At 38.5% G+C, this 17,590-nt stretch overlaps 1 long non-coding RNA gene across 2 annotated transcripts in view; it reads left to right on the top strand.

Annotated features, from left to right (window-relative positions):
- The window catches only part of LOC141370728 (uncharacterized), a 491,014-nt gene that overhangs the window by 394,327 nt on the left and 79,097 nt on the right, over positions 1 to 17,590 (top strand). For both annotated transcript variants that reach the window (XR_012375031.1, XR_012375030.1), the window contains one exon: positions 7,319 to 7,381. This is a non-coding gene — a long non-coding RNA (uncharacterized lncRNA). The remainder of the gene's footprint in view (positions 1 to 7,318; positions 7,382 to 17,590) is intronic.

Genomic DNA, 17,590 nt, shown 5'->3' with positions numbered 1-17,590 from the left:
GCTTCAACATGGATAAATTCAAAAACATTATACTAAGCAAAAGAAGCCATACACAAAAGGACAAATATTATATGATTCTATTTATATGAAATATCCACAATAAGCAAATCCATAGAGACAGAAAAGGAAGTTAGTGGTTTCTAGAGACTAATAGGAGGGAATGGGGAGTGACTCCTAATGGGTGTGGAGTTTCTTTTGGGAGTGGTGAAAATGTTCTGAACTTGGAGGTGATAGATGCACAACTTTGTGAATAGACTAAAAACTACTGAACCTTACATTTTAAAAGGGTGGGTGTTATATGTGTGAATTATATCAATAAAAAAAGTCATTTTAAATAAATTTAGATATTTCATGCATCAGCTCTTGATGTGAACCACACCCATGATTTATTTTTCCTGGTGTGTGACACTTTTATAACAATCCAGAGGCTTCCAAATAAAGGGGTAGCTCTAATAAGGCAAAGTTATAAAAAAAAAGAAAAGGGACAGTGATTTTAAGGACTAGTCATATCAATAAAATAACAATTAGTAAATTGTTAGATAAAATATGTGAGAATAGTAAGGACCCGATTGAATCAGTGCCTCCTGTTCTCTCTCCCTCCTCACTCACTCCTCACTCCCCCTTCTCACCCCCCCCCCCCAGTTACATACAGACTCCTGAGGGATATTTCTGTGGCAAAGTAAACATCTCTGCCAAGAAGCTGCAAGAGGGAGCTAAGCGCTTTCTTTGGTACTCTATTTCTTCCTGATTTATGCAGTTCAAATTAAGTATTTGATCTTTTAGCTACAAAGCAAATGCAACCCGGCCTGGGGATGCTGAAAATTGTTAATTAGGAAAATGACAGAGGGAAGGAGAAGAAATTTAGCAAGTACACTTAAGCTTTATATGCAGAAAAGTAATAAACTTCTACATAAACATCTGTGGTTTATGAGAGCACTGTATACTTTATTATTAAGCAAAAATCATGAGGCAGCAGAGAATACACTAATGATGGCATATATTTGCCAGAACTAGATAAATTGCCTGAGAATAGAAAGGTTACATTTGTTAATAAAAACATCATAAGATTATTTTATTATTTTCCCTCGGGGAAGGATTTTTCAGTATTTTACGGAGTGTAAAGGATTCCCTCTCCTCATTCACTGTTTCAAAGACCTTGTGTGTTTTTATCTAATGGAAAAATAACACTCATTCAACAGTATAAACTGTTGTATAAACTCTGAGGCTTTTTCCTCCTGGGCCCTAGCATCTGAACCATGTGTAATTTGTAGCCCTGTCATCAAACTACTGAAAATTCCTCTCTTAATTCTCAGTTGACGTGAGTAGACCTAGAGAGTTCTGGGTAATTGTCACATTGGAATATTGCTTCTTTTGTGGAGTATTTTGTTATAATGATATGCTTGGTTACAGTGCCCAACCTGTTCAAGTTTGTCTGGGAGACATTTCCTTTTAGAAGAAAAATCATCTTCGTGAATCATTGCATCCATAAAATTTTGATAGTTGCTTATAAGATGGTCAACATGATTCAGCAAATTATGTGACAGTGTTTTGTGCTCAGATGTCTGTAAGGAATTATAAAAATGGTTGAAATGCTTGAGACATGGAAATCACAATATAGAACTAATTTTAAACAGAAAGGTAAGAATTTATTCGGAACATCACTAAAAAGTTCCATATTCAGAAATTAAGACATGTGGTCAGTATTCTTTAAGGAAAGAAGAGGGAGTGCTCAGTCGGTTAAGCAGCTGCCTTCGACTCAGGTCATGGTCCTCAGGTCCCGGGATCGAGCCCCACAGCAGGCTCCCTGCTCAGTGGGGAATCTGCTTTTCCCTCTGCCTCTGTTCCTCCCCCCGCTCCTGCTTGTGCTCTCTCTCATTCACTCTCTCTCTCAAATAAATAAAATCTCATAAAAAAAAAAGGAAAGAAGAAAGAGTTTGTTAATTTAAAAAAGTGTCACTGCATAGCTGTTTTGTCAGCTCTATTTCTGGCTCTAGAGGAAGGAATATAGAGAAAGGTGTACATTCATAGATAAAAAAATGTTTCTAAGTATAAAATGGAGGATTAATGGGTTAAAGAGGGTCTCTGGACAGGGTCAGTAAAATATCAATATTTCATAATATTAGTTCACATTAGTCATGGTTCAATAGAAGGTAAAATTGAGCTTACCAAATGATTAGGCTTGGCTCTAGAAAAGGACAAGGATTTGGTATGTTGGAAATAGATATGGGAGAATTTAATGTTAGTGACCAGTTTATAGGAAGCATATGGAGGCAACAAAAATATCTATCACTGAAACATGAATATATAGATTCCAATAGTACTTTCTCCAATTTCTGAAACTATTTCCACCCTGATTTTTTTAGTCATTTCTTTTCAGTCTCCCTCTCTTTCTGCATGACTCATCTCCGTGATCAGTATAACTGCCAAAGACTACTTTGAACAGCCTAGCCTTACTCTTCATTATAAGAATGTGACCACAAATCCTGCCGATGTTGACAGAGAAGATCAGACACCACCAGGTCTCACTGCATCGAATTGATGTAATAACCTATGAAAAATGATGACACTATAATATTTGTGTCAAATATTTTGTGAACTACAGTCACAGATCTTTGAGCACCTATGAAATAAGAGGTATATTAATTCAAGACATCAGTGATATTATTATTTATATAATCATTATTGAAAATTAGATGACTTCTCAACACTTTCTGCAGTTTTATCTTTTTAGGTATTACTGGTTCTATTATCTTTCAATGACAATTTTAATATCACATAAGATATGTGATCCATTGAAAATAAGGAAGAGTAAGCAAGATATATTCAAGGAAAATATTCCTAAAAGAAAATACTATATTATATTATTGGAAGTTTAAAAAATTATTTCTTAACATTTTCTTCCAAAGATATTCAAATCTAGGAGAACTTGGGTGGCTCAGTTGGCTAAGCATCCGCCTTCAACTCAGGTCATGATCCCGGGGTCCTGGGATCCAGCCCATCAAATAAATAAATCTTTATTTTTTTTTTTTTTTTTTTTTTTTTAAAAAAATTTTAAAAAAAAAAACTGGGAAAGCCATATTAAAAAAAAAAAAGATATTTAAATCTATCCAAACTTAAAGTTTCACTCTGGCTTCTTTAATATTTTCTCTTTAGTTCTCCTTATTTGCTAATTTGCTTTAAGCCTTAGAAATGTATGAGTTTCTTTGTCTTTTTGAGTTGATATCAGGTACAGAGTTGAGTTAGTTATACCCCTTAGCTCTTTGCACATTGTCATCATTGGTCGGTTTAAGGCTTCAAACTAGTATTTTTCTTTCTTTTTTATTTTTTAATATTTACATATTTATTTGAGAGAGAGAGAGAAAGAGAGTATAGGGGAGGGGCAGACTCCCCACTGAACGTGGAGCCCTACACCAGGCTTGATCCCATGACCCTGAGATCATGACCTGAGCTGAAATCAAGAGTTGGACGCTTAACCATCTGAGCCACCTAGGTGCCCTGTTTTGTCTTTTTTCTAATAAGGCTCCCATCCCCCCTATACTCATGGCTACCACCCTATTTGTGGTACTATACAGGTCTATACTCACATCCCTGTAGTACTATTTAGTAGGAGGGTGTTTTTAAATTTATATACAGAATATTTTGCTGTTAAGCTTGTCTGTTGCCTACTTTTCATATTTAACACATTTGAAATCTCTCCACTCTGTGGTATGTACATCAGTTACTTGTTTTTTTACTAGATGGTTTTTCCACTATCTTCACAGTTTATATTTTACATATGCTTGATCAACAACAACTCAAGTGGTTTCTACCTTCTTTGGCATCACATGTATGAACATTGTTATACATGTTCCCTTAGGAAGCTATGTGAGAATTTCTCTGAGTATATATTCAGGATTGGAATCTGTGGGTTCTAAGGCAAATGGATAATTTATTCCAGTAAATAAAATACCAGTTTGCTTTCAGAACCATCTCTACCAATTTATATTCCTAACAGCAGTACAGGAGACTTTCTCTTTCTTCTCATTTTTACCAACATTCATTATTAAATGTTTTTCTTATTTTTGCTGTTCTGACTGGTGAAAAATGATACTTCATTATTATCTAATTTTTCTTTATTTGATTCATAGTAGCATTGATCATCCTTCCATATGTGTTGTTATTAGCCATGTGTCTTTTCTTTCTATAAATTGCTTGCTCATCTCTTTTTCCCATTTTTCTATTGAGATTCCTGTCTTTTTCTTACTGATTCATAAATAACTTTCTCTGTATTCCATCAGTATCGTCACTTTGTCTATGTAGTCCTTCATTAAAAGAAGTCTTTAATCTTGATATAATAAAATCTGTTTTTAATTTTGCCTGATAGCTTGTATGTTTTGGGTTTTAAGAATTTTTTTCTATGCCTAGATCACAAAAATATTTTTTATATATTTTAACCTATTTTTAATTTTTTATATTTTTAACATGTCTTTAATCTGCCATCTATGTTATGATAATGTGCAAATTTAGCTTCACTTTTCTTCATATACTGAACCTGTGCTTTTTTTTTTTTTAAGATTTATTTATTTATTTTAGAGAGTGGGCAGAGAGGCAGAGAAAGAAAGGGGAGAGAATCCCAAGAAGACTCCATGCTGGGTGTGGAGCCTGACACGGGGCTCAATCTCAGGACCCTGAGATCACAACCTGAGCCAAAACCAAGAGTTTAGACGCTTACCTGACTACACCCCCCAGGCACCCCTAGTGAACCTGTTTTCTAAATACCATTTATAAATAATTCTTTCCCCCATTGCTTTGTGGTGCTATATTTTACTTCCAAACTCTATTCCTATCCATTGGCTTGCTTTTCTGTTCTGAAGTTAATACTATACGGATTTTATCACTACAGCTTGGGTTCTGTCTTAGTCATGCACCTTTACCTTCTTTTTCAAAGCTGACTTACATACTTAAAGATTTTCATTCTTGTGTATAGATTTTAGTGTGAGTTTTCTAATTCATCCCCCCAAAATTTTTAAATCTGTCTCTTAATGACCATATATGGCAACCTAGTATTACATTTTATACAACAAGCTATTTTCTTAAGCCTTTTGAAAATGTTTTTCTGCTCTACACTCAAGTGTGCTTTTTTGAAGTCTGATGCCAACATGACTTGTTTTCCTTTATGGGTAGTCTGTTTTTCTCTCAAGAAACTTTTAATTTTTTCTTTGTCTTCATTATCCATACATTTTACCATACTGTTTCTAGGTTTGGACATCTTATTCTCTTTGCTTTTTCATTATGAAGTACTTTGAATATGAAGTTTCCCATCCCCTTTCAGTCGGGGAAGTTCTTGGGTGTCATTTCTTGAAAGTTTCTTTTCTGTGTTTATATACATTTTTTCTCTCCAAATGGGAATTATTAAATATATATTTGATATTTCTATTACTGACAAAATCTTTTGACTTTTTTTACTTTTTCTTCTTTCCAAATGCTTTTTTTTTTAAGATTTATTTATTTGAGAGAGAGTGAGAATAAGAGAGATCACAGAAGGAGAAGGAGAAGCAGACTGACTGCTGAGCAGGGAGCCTGATGTGGGGCTCAATCCCAGAACCCTGAAATCATGACCTGAGCCAAAGGCAGTTGCTTAACTGACTGTCCACCCAGGTGTGCCTCCAAACGCTTTTTAGGGAAAATATTCTAGCCTGCTTTCTAGTACCCTATTTTATTCTTTGTATCCTTTTAGTTATTTATCCAATGCATTAATAATTTATTGAAATTCACATATTTTTCACACCAAGTATACCTACCTGGCTTTATTTAAAAAGGTTTGTTTCTGCTTCATATTCCAACCATTTATTAATTCTCTGAAAATTTTTCATTAGTTTTACTTCAAGTAATAAATAAGACAATAAATAAGTAAAAACTAAGAGCTGGTTCACTTAGTATTTGTACTTGTATTTGTTGCCTTTGTTTTGTAGCAGTTAGGCTCCTCGGATATCTAGTTATTTTTACATTTGAACTTGTTTCAATCTGGCTGGTTTTGTACATAGGGAATCCCAGGTTCTAGCTTTTGTGGTTTCTGAGAGCTGAACGTGGCTAGAAGGATGACAGTCCTGGACAGAGAGCTCACCATGCCACAGTCTGGGCTTTACCATCCCTCTTTGCTCTCTCCTCACCAATCTTACCTACCCCTTGGTTGTAATTAGCTAATGCTGAAAGTGGATTTGGTGATGCAATGAGATTTGCCATAATCACTGGGCCCTTTAGTTATCTTTCCTAGCCCAGTGTCAGTCTCCTGTGCAGCGTATTCTCTGCTGACCTGGTGGCACTGAGTAGGCACTGCTTTCCCTTGAGCTATCGTGTGGCCAGGATAATGGGGGGAGAAAAAGGCTTAAAACCCTCCCCATCTTTTCTCTCCAGCGTGGTACCTTATTCCTCAACCACATCTCTATTTTCAAGTATTTCCGTCAATCTTTGTCTGCTTTTTTCTCCAAATTCACTTTGTTTTACCTCTGGGACAACTTCTGGGATGAGATGAGAGGAGAATGCCAACATGTAGGCTAATTCTCAGTTTTTTTGAATCCCATCCATGTTTGTTTTTACATGATGAATATCGAAATAGTATCAACTTCAGTTGAATGCTTTCTATGTGTTAGGCCTATGCTGTGTTTTTATACGCATGATATCATCTCATCCTCACAGACCCTCTAGGAAATGGTACTTTTATTATACTCATTTTACAGATGAGAGAATTGAAGTCTAGATAAAATACATCACACCACCAATAACAGAGCCAAGGTACAATTTAGGTTATCAGATTCCAAAGTCTATTTTTTTTAGGCTATATTGCATTTAGTATTTTGGTTTAAAATAGGTTTGTTTTGGATGGATGCCTTCATGATGTCCAAGAAACCCCCTAAAAGTATGTCCAAAATTTTGTTAGTACATACAAGATAAGTTTTATCAGGGATTGAGTCCATTGCTTTTATTAGATGTCCAAAGGTGTCCCTGAATTCCCTCAAGGTAAAGAGACACTTGAGGTAAAAACTTATGTGAGGGCTTAGGCTCTAAAGTTAGCCAGTAATACAAAATACAGTGCATAGGGATGTACCTCTGAAATTTTCTTAAATGAATCTCATATTATCAAGACTGGGCCACTGAAAGCTCAAAAGCCAAGAAGCAATAGATTATATTTCTCTTCACTTTTGGTGCTCGTATCTCTTTTCCTGTAACAGGGGAGAACAAGTTACCTTGAAATTATTATGGGGACAGAAAAAGACTGAAAAGGGGGTAAATAAAGGCTTCTCTGTCAATAAACTTGTACAATTATGTTCATTTACTTCAGTGTTCGTACAATGGAAGTTAACTCTGAATTGAGAAGGAAAAAAACTGGATCAACATCAATCTGGTATGAAGGACAGATAAACAGTGATATGTTCAGTGTCTGGTTCTCCATGCCCTAAAACCTGTGAAGACAGTTACCAGCCCTAGGAGTTGTCAATTTGACCCTCTTGAGTACCCAGCTGTCCCTATTCAGTCTAGTCAGAATCTGGTGGATTTTCTATTCATAGACTATCAGGAGGACGGGGCCTGTTGTAAAAACTACTGACAAATTCTTTCTGACTAATGAAATACTCTCTGATGAGGCTTAGAGAACAATCTCCCCAAGATGTCAGAGGCTCAACTTGGCTCAACTTCAGAGCTGACCAGAGCTCACAGGGCTCCTTTGTAGCAGGGGCTCCCCCAGTTCAATTTTCCTAAATCCATTTCTGAGCAGCTAGATGATCCATGCTCAAGGGAAGCCTGAACTGAACTGCCCTCTGGAAACAGATAAATATACTGGGCAATTAGATCAACCTTTGTTCTTCTGAAGGAAGCTGTAAAGCACAAACGTGTTTCATAGAAAAACACTTAACGTGATAGACATCTAGGTCTCTTAAAAATGTATTTCATATCAAAAGAGGGAAGCATGCATGCTTTCTTTAATGGAAACGGAATACAGTATGCTAAATAAAATGAGAGATGAGCTAGTTTACATATCTATTTCAGAAATTGAGAGGGTAGAAAATGTCAAAACTTACTGTATGCTACTTTCAGAATTCAATCATGCATTTAAAATAATAGTGATTTATAATACTGAAAGAAAAGGGGAAAAAATGTCTGCCAGTTTCTGTCTTGAGATATTTTGTGTTCTCTAGAAAGTGTCAATTTATTGGTTTTAGTTTTCTGGTCCCACATGGACCTTAAATAAAACTCCTCTGTGAGGTGTTAGCCAGTAGCTTGTAGAAAATGTTTTCTTGCCAAAGGCACAGAACGTGGATCTTGAGTTGTCCCATAAGGAGTAACTGACTCTGAAGGTGTCAGGAGTAAAATGACTCCATTTTATAATCTCTCCCAGAGGCAAGGAGCTTCTCACTTCCAGAATAAATTGATGGTGAGATCCATTTTCTAGCTGGCAGGATGATGATCAGCAAAGCTTTCACTCCAGCTTGCTGACAAGGGAAAAGTGCCTGTCCCAATTGGCAGGTGTATGTGATTTGTGAAATGGAAGGCTTTATAACCTGGCATGCACAATTGTTCCACTGAAAGTCTTCATGTGTTATAAGCACAACTATTTGCAGATTGCACTCACATGGGGATACCACTTCTCCCTCCTGTATGTGTGGGTTTGATTCTTCCTTCTTGCGGTTACCCAATGTGACACTGGCCATTTGATAGCTTCTGTGCCTCTCATTTCAGTCAGAATCCCAAATCTGGTATTCTCATGTGCAAACCTTAGTACAGCTTTACATAAACTGTAAAAGGCTTTCATATTTGTTTTCTATATCCATTTAATTCTGAGTAAATATCACCATCTTATTTAACAGCTGAAAACACAGAGACACAAGATAGGAGCTACCATCATACAACATGGGCTCCTTTATCCCTCTACTGTTTACACTATTTTCCTTGGTCAGGAGTTCTCAAACTTAAGTGTATATAAGACTTATTCAAATTGTTTGCTAAAAGTAATAGAAATGATGGTTAATATAGTACTTAATATGGGGGCACCTGGGTGGCTCAGTTGGTTAAATGTCCAACTCTTGATTTCGGCTCAGGTCATGATCTCAGGATGGTGAGATCAAGCCCCTCCTCAGGCTTCACATGAGTATGGAGCCTGCTTAAGATTCTGTCTCCGCCCCTCCCCACCCTGCCCCCTGCCCCACCTGCTCATGCACACTTGAGTGCTAGCTCTCTCTTTCTCTCAAAATATATATTTTGTGTGTGTGTGTATGTATATGTATAGTGCTTAATATGTACCAGGTACTCTTTTAAGCACCTCACACATATCAACTGGTTTTTTTCCTCACAACACCCTGAGTTAAGTTTCCTTTCAAAGGAAAGAAAGTGGAACTATAAAGAAGTTTTGTCAATTATTCAAAATTTAACACTGAATAGAGGCTGGAACTAGAATTCAAGCTGAGGTAGCCTGGTTCCAGAGCCTGTGTTTTTACCCACTCGGCCGGTCTGAAGAGGAATCCTTCTTCCCTTTCCCAGAGATTTTGGAATTTGAATATCTGGGGTAGGGCCCAGGAATCCAAATTTTCAACATGCACTTCCCCCAGCTCCCAGACGGCTCTAATGTTAGGGGTTCTCAGACCATGCTTTGAAAAGCACTGACTTTGGGTATCAAAGACGTGGTTTGGTTTTCAGTAGTCACATACTGCAATGAAAATTCCCCTAGGGGACATTATAAACTAATAGTTCATAAACAGTAGAGCAAAATATAGGTGGGGGGGTGGGACTTGGGTTGGTGCTTGATGGTTAGAAAAAGATAAGAGGCATTAAAGGAAGGAGAATATTAATGGTAAGAAAAGCCACGAGAGAAAAACAGACATCATCTACCTTATCATTTTTCTTGGAGCTAGATTTGCACAAGACTGCTCACGTCCAAGTCTGGAAATTAGTATGAAATTAATATAATTTTTTAAGTGCTTTTGAGAAAAGCCAGTGGAGATAATGGCAGAGGGGTTGGGTGAGAGTTATTTACTAACTGGTGACAACTCAGGTTTCCTGCTTTGTTGGATCTATAGCTACCCTGTCCAGAATGATAATCACTAGCCACATTATTTAAATTAGTCAGAATTAAATAGCATTTACAAATAAGTTTCTCAGTCACCCCTGTTATATCTCAAGTGTTCAATAACCACATATGGCTAGTGACTACCAATATTGGACAGCACACAGATCTAGGATCTTGCCATCTTTGCAGAAAACTCTGTTGGACAATGTTGATCTATAGACCTTTCCCCAACTCATACTTTCTTTTTCTTACCATTAGCAAAATCTCCTCCATTAAAGTAATTAAATGATGGACTTTTAGCATTTGCACTTAATGCCTGTTTCAAGAACACCCCAAAGTATAATTTGTAATTTTGCAGTGGTCGTCACTTAGCATAGCATCTCAACAGAGATTTCTTTTCCCACTGTGTTTTATATGGGGTTATGTGGGTAAGAGGGATGGTGGTCATGTGAGAATTATAAACCATGTCAGGCTTCCCTCAAATGTGAACAGGCTATCTTTCATGCAAATATCACAGACTAAAGGAGTTCCAAATGAACACATATCCTAGAATGAATGTACCAGGAGGGCTGGGAACCACATCAAGACCACAAACATGACCTCTTACATTTCATATTTAGCTTGGATATGACTTTCACTTTCAATTGTTACTGAAAGTCATGGATGGCAGATTTATAAGACTTTCTGCCCTGATATAAGTCAGGAGTGATTTTATTAGATTCACATACACAACCCACTGCCACACAAACTAAAGCATCTGCTGAATACACCATGTGAGGGCTCTGGGTCCTCAAAGACTCCGAGCAGCAGGTTATTTCAATTACAGCCCCCTTCCTCCCACAGGATAATGAGCTATTGGCCATGATTCAGCCTCCCGTGGCTGGGCTGCTCTGGCCTTGCACTGGACCCTACAGCCATGAAACTGTTACAGCACTGGCCGGCTATTTCAGGGTCAGATTCCTGGTGTTATTTTAGACACTTTCCTGGAAGTGTGGTTTAGCACATAGACATCTGTTCTCTGGAGTGAGTTTTACAAGAGATCCAGTTAGCCCTAATACAGTAGACTCTGTGTCCAGTGTTATAAGCACCAAATAATTGGAATAGACTTTGATAAGCAAGAGCCTTGGCTGTTAACTAAATCAATTTAAAATGGTTTTCCTTTCAGCCTCAAATATGAATTATTATATGTGTAATTATTAGCAATTATGAGTCATACGGACCCTTTCTTTGTAATCCTAAATAGAGCCCTACACAAAAACTCAAAATCACTGAAACTTGGAACTGGAAGGGAATTTTGAGATTACCTACTCTAACCTCCTCTTTTCAAAACAAGAAACTGCATCTCAGAAAGGCTAAGAAATTACCCAAGATCCCCAAGCTAACTAAGAGAATTAGAGCTGCCAACACATATCTCTTAATTCCTTGTTCAATACTATTTCTACTGTGTCATCCTTTTCTGTAGGTGTAAAGACTTGCACTATCACATAGATAATATGGAAATGAGGGAAGTTGCTTAGATCCCAGTTCCAGAAAAGGTATAACTTAATAGCAGCTAGTGCATATAGAGTAGTAAGTATATGCTAGGCACTGTCCTAAGCACCATGGATATATGATCTCATTTAGTCCTCATGACAACACTGAGATCCTGTTATTATTCCCATTTTACAGATGAGTGAGCTGAATCACGATGAGGTTAAGTAACTTGCCTGAGAGCATGTAGTTAATACTTGGCAGAATCTCAATTCAAGCTCAGGAAATAAGTGTTTTAGATGCCATACTCTAACCACTCTGCTTTGCTGCCTATAAAGCTCATATCTGAGATCACTGACCAAAACGAGTAAATACAGGCAGATGAGGTTGGAAAAAACAAAAAACCTCTGTGTGCGTAGAGTACTCAGTTCTAAGGCAAAATTTTAATAACATTTTCTAGTTAACATGAAAAGTAAAGCTGTTATTTTCATGAAAGCATTCATCATTGAAGGCACTGGGTTTTTGTTTTTAACTAAAACCTTTCAGTGATCTTAATGAGTCCAGTGACCAAGTACACAGAGCAGTAAAACCTGCTACTCTGGTGGCAATATTGAGCAGTCATTTCCCACTGGGAACAGCACTGCAGACTAATGTGTTCTCGGCTCTCTGGGGTGCAGCCCTTCAGAACTGAGACAAGCTACATAATCAGGAGGGATTTCCATTTGAAATGGTTCAGAGTTGTTAGTGTGGGAAATTCTATTCCTGTTTTCTGTGAATAAGTGTTGATATCACAATGAAAAGGGAAAAAGTATTCTGATGAAAATGGACTCACTTATTTAATATAAACATGCTGGCTTATATATAAGGTAAGTCCCTGGGCCTGTCACAAAATAAGTTTTTGAGCTAGAGATTAGGGAAAAGTGATTCCCAGGATGAGCCTTTACCCAGTGTGGGGTATGTCATGTTTATAAGACGATAACATGAATACTTGACATACTGAATGAAATAAACATAAAATGCAGAAAGGACAGTCTGTCCAGATTGTGAGCTCCTTGTCGATGGGGACATGTGTTGTGTTTCCTTGCTCCCTGCCTAGCACCACACACAGTCCCCAGCTTAGGTAGGTGAGAAGGACATGTGGCTGAGGGAATAGGATTAGAGCCAGAGATGGAGACCCTGTGAGGAGGGGAAGTCCTAAGAATGGTTCTTCCTTATTTAGAATTGGCTGTGGGTACAGAAGGAAGGTTTAACCCATGGTCTCATCACTGATTAGCTCTCCAGTATTTAGCCAGATGTTAACATCTCTGAATCACAGTTCTCCTGGTTAAAATGCTTATTCCATTGGGTAGTGATAAAATTTGTAAAATTCTTTATCAAATCTAAAGCTACATATAGGTGTAAATTATTACTAAATCCTTTCATAATCAGACAACTAGTGGTAAACAAAACTGACGTGATGAGGAAGAACATATCTACCTCTAACTGCCCCCCGCCATTGTGGCTTTCATAACTCTGAGTACCTCCTATCTCCATCACCGCCGAGGGTTAATTATAGCCAAAGTTTCTCTCTTCTCACACCTGTTCCTGCCTTCCATCTGCTCCATCTTCCAGAAAGGCCATGTATAATCTTTTAAAGTATGTATATTTTTTCTCAAAATATCACAGAGAATAAATCTTATCTAAAACCCAGAAGTGACCAAATGTCCATTGTCAGAGTTTAATCACTTTCAATTAGAGGAGCATTTGTTTGCCAATCAGAGTATTTAAGACAGACACCAAAGAGCCTTGATAACATAGGTCTTGGGTAGTGAATTTTTAATCACACAAGTACTTGTGAAAATTTAATGTTCGTACAAATCACCTGAGATCTTACTAAAAGGCAGAGGCTAAGTGAATTAGTTCTGGAGTGGAGCCTGAGTTTCTACACTTCCCAGGTGATGTCGACGATGCTGGTCAGTGATCTACACTTTGAGTGACCAGAACCTACATGGTGATTTCTAACATTTCCAAGTATGAGGACACCCTTCTGAGCCTATGTACTGGCATTATCGTGATTATAAATTTTAAAATACACAGAAGCAAAAAAAAAAAACAAAAAAAACTCACCAATCAAAGACATTAACCACAACTAAGTTGGTTTCTATATGGTATATATTGGTACCAAATCAAACTCGTTGTCCTACTCTCCATATTGTTTCAAAGCTGGCTTTAAATAACTTTAAAATTACTCAAGTAATACATATTCATTTTAGAAAAATCACAAAGTAAAAACAAGCAAAAAGAAAATAGAAATCACCTGTAATCTCATCGCTTGGACACAAGACACAAACAATATTGACATGTTAATCCATTCTGTCCCCTATGCCCACACCCAACCCTGACTCCACGACTACTGCACCATGTTACCAACATCATGGTAAGATTGACAGAAAGACACAGACACAGCTAGATAAAATTGTTGGAATTAAAGTTTAGAAAAAAACTTAGGAAATATTTAAACAGCATGGAGTAAGGCATGCAGGACTTTGCAAGCTTTTCAAAGTTTCCTGTGACACTTACAGAGGGTGGAGTTATCCATTTTCTCCCTGAAATTTTGTTAAATTTGAGTGCTGTTGTTTACCATATCTTGTGATGTTGAAGTTTCTCCTGGGAGGGGAGCATGCCCTGGCTTTTAGTTTGCTTTTTTTCAATTCAGGGCAAGTTGATGGAGACCTGCTACTGTGAATACTTCTGAGGAGTTTTCTGACTTGAGATCTTACACATTTTCCTCAACACCATAGTTATAGGTCAATGCTAAGATAATGAATTACATCATAATTTTATGGAAAAATAAATGAGAAAAACTTACTGGAAGTGGTATCCTATGAGCTCAGTGGTTGATTGCTACCACAATCCGGCCTGCCAGAGGTCAACATGGGTTTCCCCTTTATCCCTTCCCAGAAGTTCATGGTAATTGTGAAGACCAGCAATAGGTATGACAATAAGACATTCTCTCACTAATTCTAATTACTTTAAATGGAGGTGAAACAGCCACATCTTTGCAGTTTTGCAATTGAATCAATATCTGTCAGGAAGTGGGGAGCCAACCGGGCAAATTTTCCTTATCTTAATAGCTGAATAACCCTCTATTTCCTCATATGGAATGATTAATTTTGATGCTCATTACTACTAAGTTGCTCTGAGTTGGAGATGGGGACTTGTACTGATGAACAGAGGTGCTGATGTATAAATTAAATTCTTACAAAACACAAAAGACAGCCATACATCCACACCCACATTTATATGCTCACTCTTGTACAAAGGATAGTTAAAGCCTTTTCTTGGCATCAGAAATTTTCTGAAGCATTTGTGTTACTGTGAACACCAGAGGAATACATTGGGGTAGAACAAAAAGGTCCTTGAACCAGGACTCAGATGATCCAAGTTGTAGTTTCATTTTTCTTTTCCATTTTATTTTTTTTAAGATTTTATTTATTTATTTATTTGACAGAGAGAGATACAATAAGAGAGGGAACACAAGCAGGGGGAGTGGGAGAGGGAGAAGCAGGCTTCCCACTGAGCAGGGAGCCCGATGCGGGGCTCGATCCCAGGACCCGGGGATCATGACCTGAGCCGAAGGCAGATGCTTAACGACTGAGCCACCCAGGCACCCCTCTTTTCCATTTTAGTATGTCACCATAACTCTCCAAAATTTCTAGGTACTATGCTTCTGGGTCTCAAAGCCTATAATCAAAGTATTGTTTGGGGCTATAGTTTCATGTGAGGTTTGACTGGGGAAGCCTCTACTTCTACCCTACTGTGGTTGTCGGCAGCACTCGGTTCCTTGTGGATTGCCAGACTAAGGGCTTCAGTTTCTTCTTGTTGGCTGTCAGTCAAAGGTTGCCCTTAGTACCTTGCCAGATGGGCTCTTCCATCATGGCCATTTGCTTCCTCAAAGCCAGCAAAAAGACACTCTCAGCAGGATAGATACTGAAATTGTATGTAATGTAATTATGCGCATGTAATGGCATATGTCCCATCACCCCTCTTAGTCAAAAGTAAGTGTCAGATCCTGCCCACACTCAAGGAGACAGGATCACACAAGTCAAGAGCACTATATATGTATATATATGATTATAAAGAGAATTGATCTTACCGAATTGGCTCATGAATTGTTGGGACTGGCAAGTCAGAAACCTGTGGGGCAGGGTATGCTGGCAGGCTGGCAGCTCGGGCAAGACAAGAGTTGATGCTGCCTTTTGAGGCAGAATTTCTTCTCTGGGAAACTTCATTTTTTGCTCTTAAGGCCTTCCACTGATTAGATGAGATTCACCCATGTAATCATAGGAAATCTCCTTTACTTAAAGTTAACCGCATCTTGAGGCACCTGGGTGGCTCAGGCGTTAAGCGTCTGCCTTCAGCTCAGGTCATGGTCCCGGGGTCCTGGGATCGAGCCCCGCATCGGGCTCCTTGCTCAGCGGGAAGCCTGCTTCTCCCTCTCCCACTCCCCCTGCTTGTGTTCCCTCTCTCTCTGTGTCTCTCTCTGTCAAATAAATAAATAAAATCTTAAAAAAAAAAAAAGTTAACCGCATCTACAAAAAACCTTCACAGCAACACTAGATTACTGTTTGAATTGATAACTGCTACTATAACCCAGCCAAACTGGCTATATTCGTTTGCTAGGGCTGCCGTAACAAAGTACCACTACCTAGATGGTTTAAAGCAACTGAAATTTCTTCTCTCGCAGTTCTGGAGGTCATTAGGCTGAAATCAAGGTGTTAGTGGGACCTTGTTCCCTCTGAAGCCTCTAGGGGAGGATTCTTCCTTGCTTCCAGCATCTGGTAGCCTCAGGCGTTCTTGGGTTTCTGGTAACCTAACTCTAGTCTCTGCTTCTGTCTTCACATGGCCGTCTTCCCTCTGTGTCTGTCCCGATCTTCCTCTTCTCGTAAGGATACCGGTCATGTTGGATTAGAGCTCCCCCTGATCCAGCGTGACTTCATTGTCACCTGGTTAGAGCTGCAAAGAGCCCACTTCTAAATAAGGTCATTTGTACAGGTACCAGAGATTAGGACTTCAACATACCTTTTGAGGGGACACAATTCAACCCATAACCCTGATCATCACAGACGTTTATCCGCCATCTGAGGCTTTGCATTGGTTGAGGACTGCCCCCAAGGCTATCAACTCTGGTAATTCAGCTTACCTTTTGAGGGTTGCGAGCACACTGAGGCCAGAGAAAACTGTCAGGCAGAGCTTGCTGACAGCCATTAGCATTTATGAGAACAGGGAGTGCTGAGGGGGTATCAGGATGTGCGTGGAGCATGGACACTATCCACTACACGTGGAAAACACCAGCCAGAAAGCCTCCAGAGGTAACATTTACCAAAAAACTCAGTGTGTTTTGTGTCCCCAATGAGTTCATTGATCTCATAGCAGCTAAACAAGGGCGTGGGCTACCTTACATCCTGAAACCCAAATGACTAGAGAGACAGCTCTTTTCTGAAATGATATGCAGAACTCCACCTTGGGAAGAAAAATTTTTAATTGGGGTGAATGCTTCATGGACCTCTTTGGTTATACAAAGATAAAGCCAAACCTTACCTTGCAATGATGAGGTTTGAGACAACTTCTCTCATTATAATCAGAATTGCATCTTAGCAGAACTCGTTTTGATCGTAGCTGTGAAGTAGACCTTATACTAGCTATAGAGAAAGAATATTTTTTTCTTCTAATCTGTCATAGGAGACACAAGAAGGTTGGTTGAGGGGCCTAGACTGTAGGTAAAGAGAGCCCAACATCCCTGCTACATAGAATTACAGATTGATCTATAGGTGATCTGTCCTCTGCAGGGCGGCAGCAGGCTGGGGCCCAACATGCAGCAGGACCTATGGAGAGGCCTAGTCTGAGGTTTGAAGAAGACATAATACCAGTACTAGTTTGCTAGGGCCACTATAATAAAGCACTGCAAACCAAGTGGTTTAAACCAGAGAAATTTACTGTCATATAGGTCTGTAGGCTACAAGTCCAAGATCAAAGTATCAGCAGGGCCATGTTCTCTCTGGAAGTGCCAGGAGAAGATCTGTTCCAGGCCTCTCTCCCATCTTC

The sequence above is a fragment of the Callorhinus ursinus genome, unplaced genomic scaffold (genome assembly GCF_003265705.2).
Source record: "Callorhinus ursinus isolate GAN/ISIS: 27379988/994484 unplaced genomic scaffold, GSC_fseal_2.0 scaffold2, whole genome shotgun sequence".
Taxonomy (NCBI): Eukaryota; Metazoa; Chordata; class Mammalia; order Carnivora; family Otariidae; genus Callorhinus; species Callorhinus ursinus.
The sequence above is the reverse complement of the archived record's forward strand: the minus strand, read 5'-3'. Positions and strand labels throughout refer to the sequence as shown.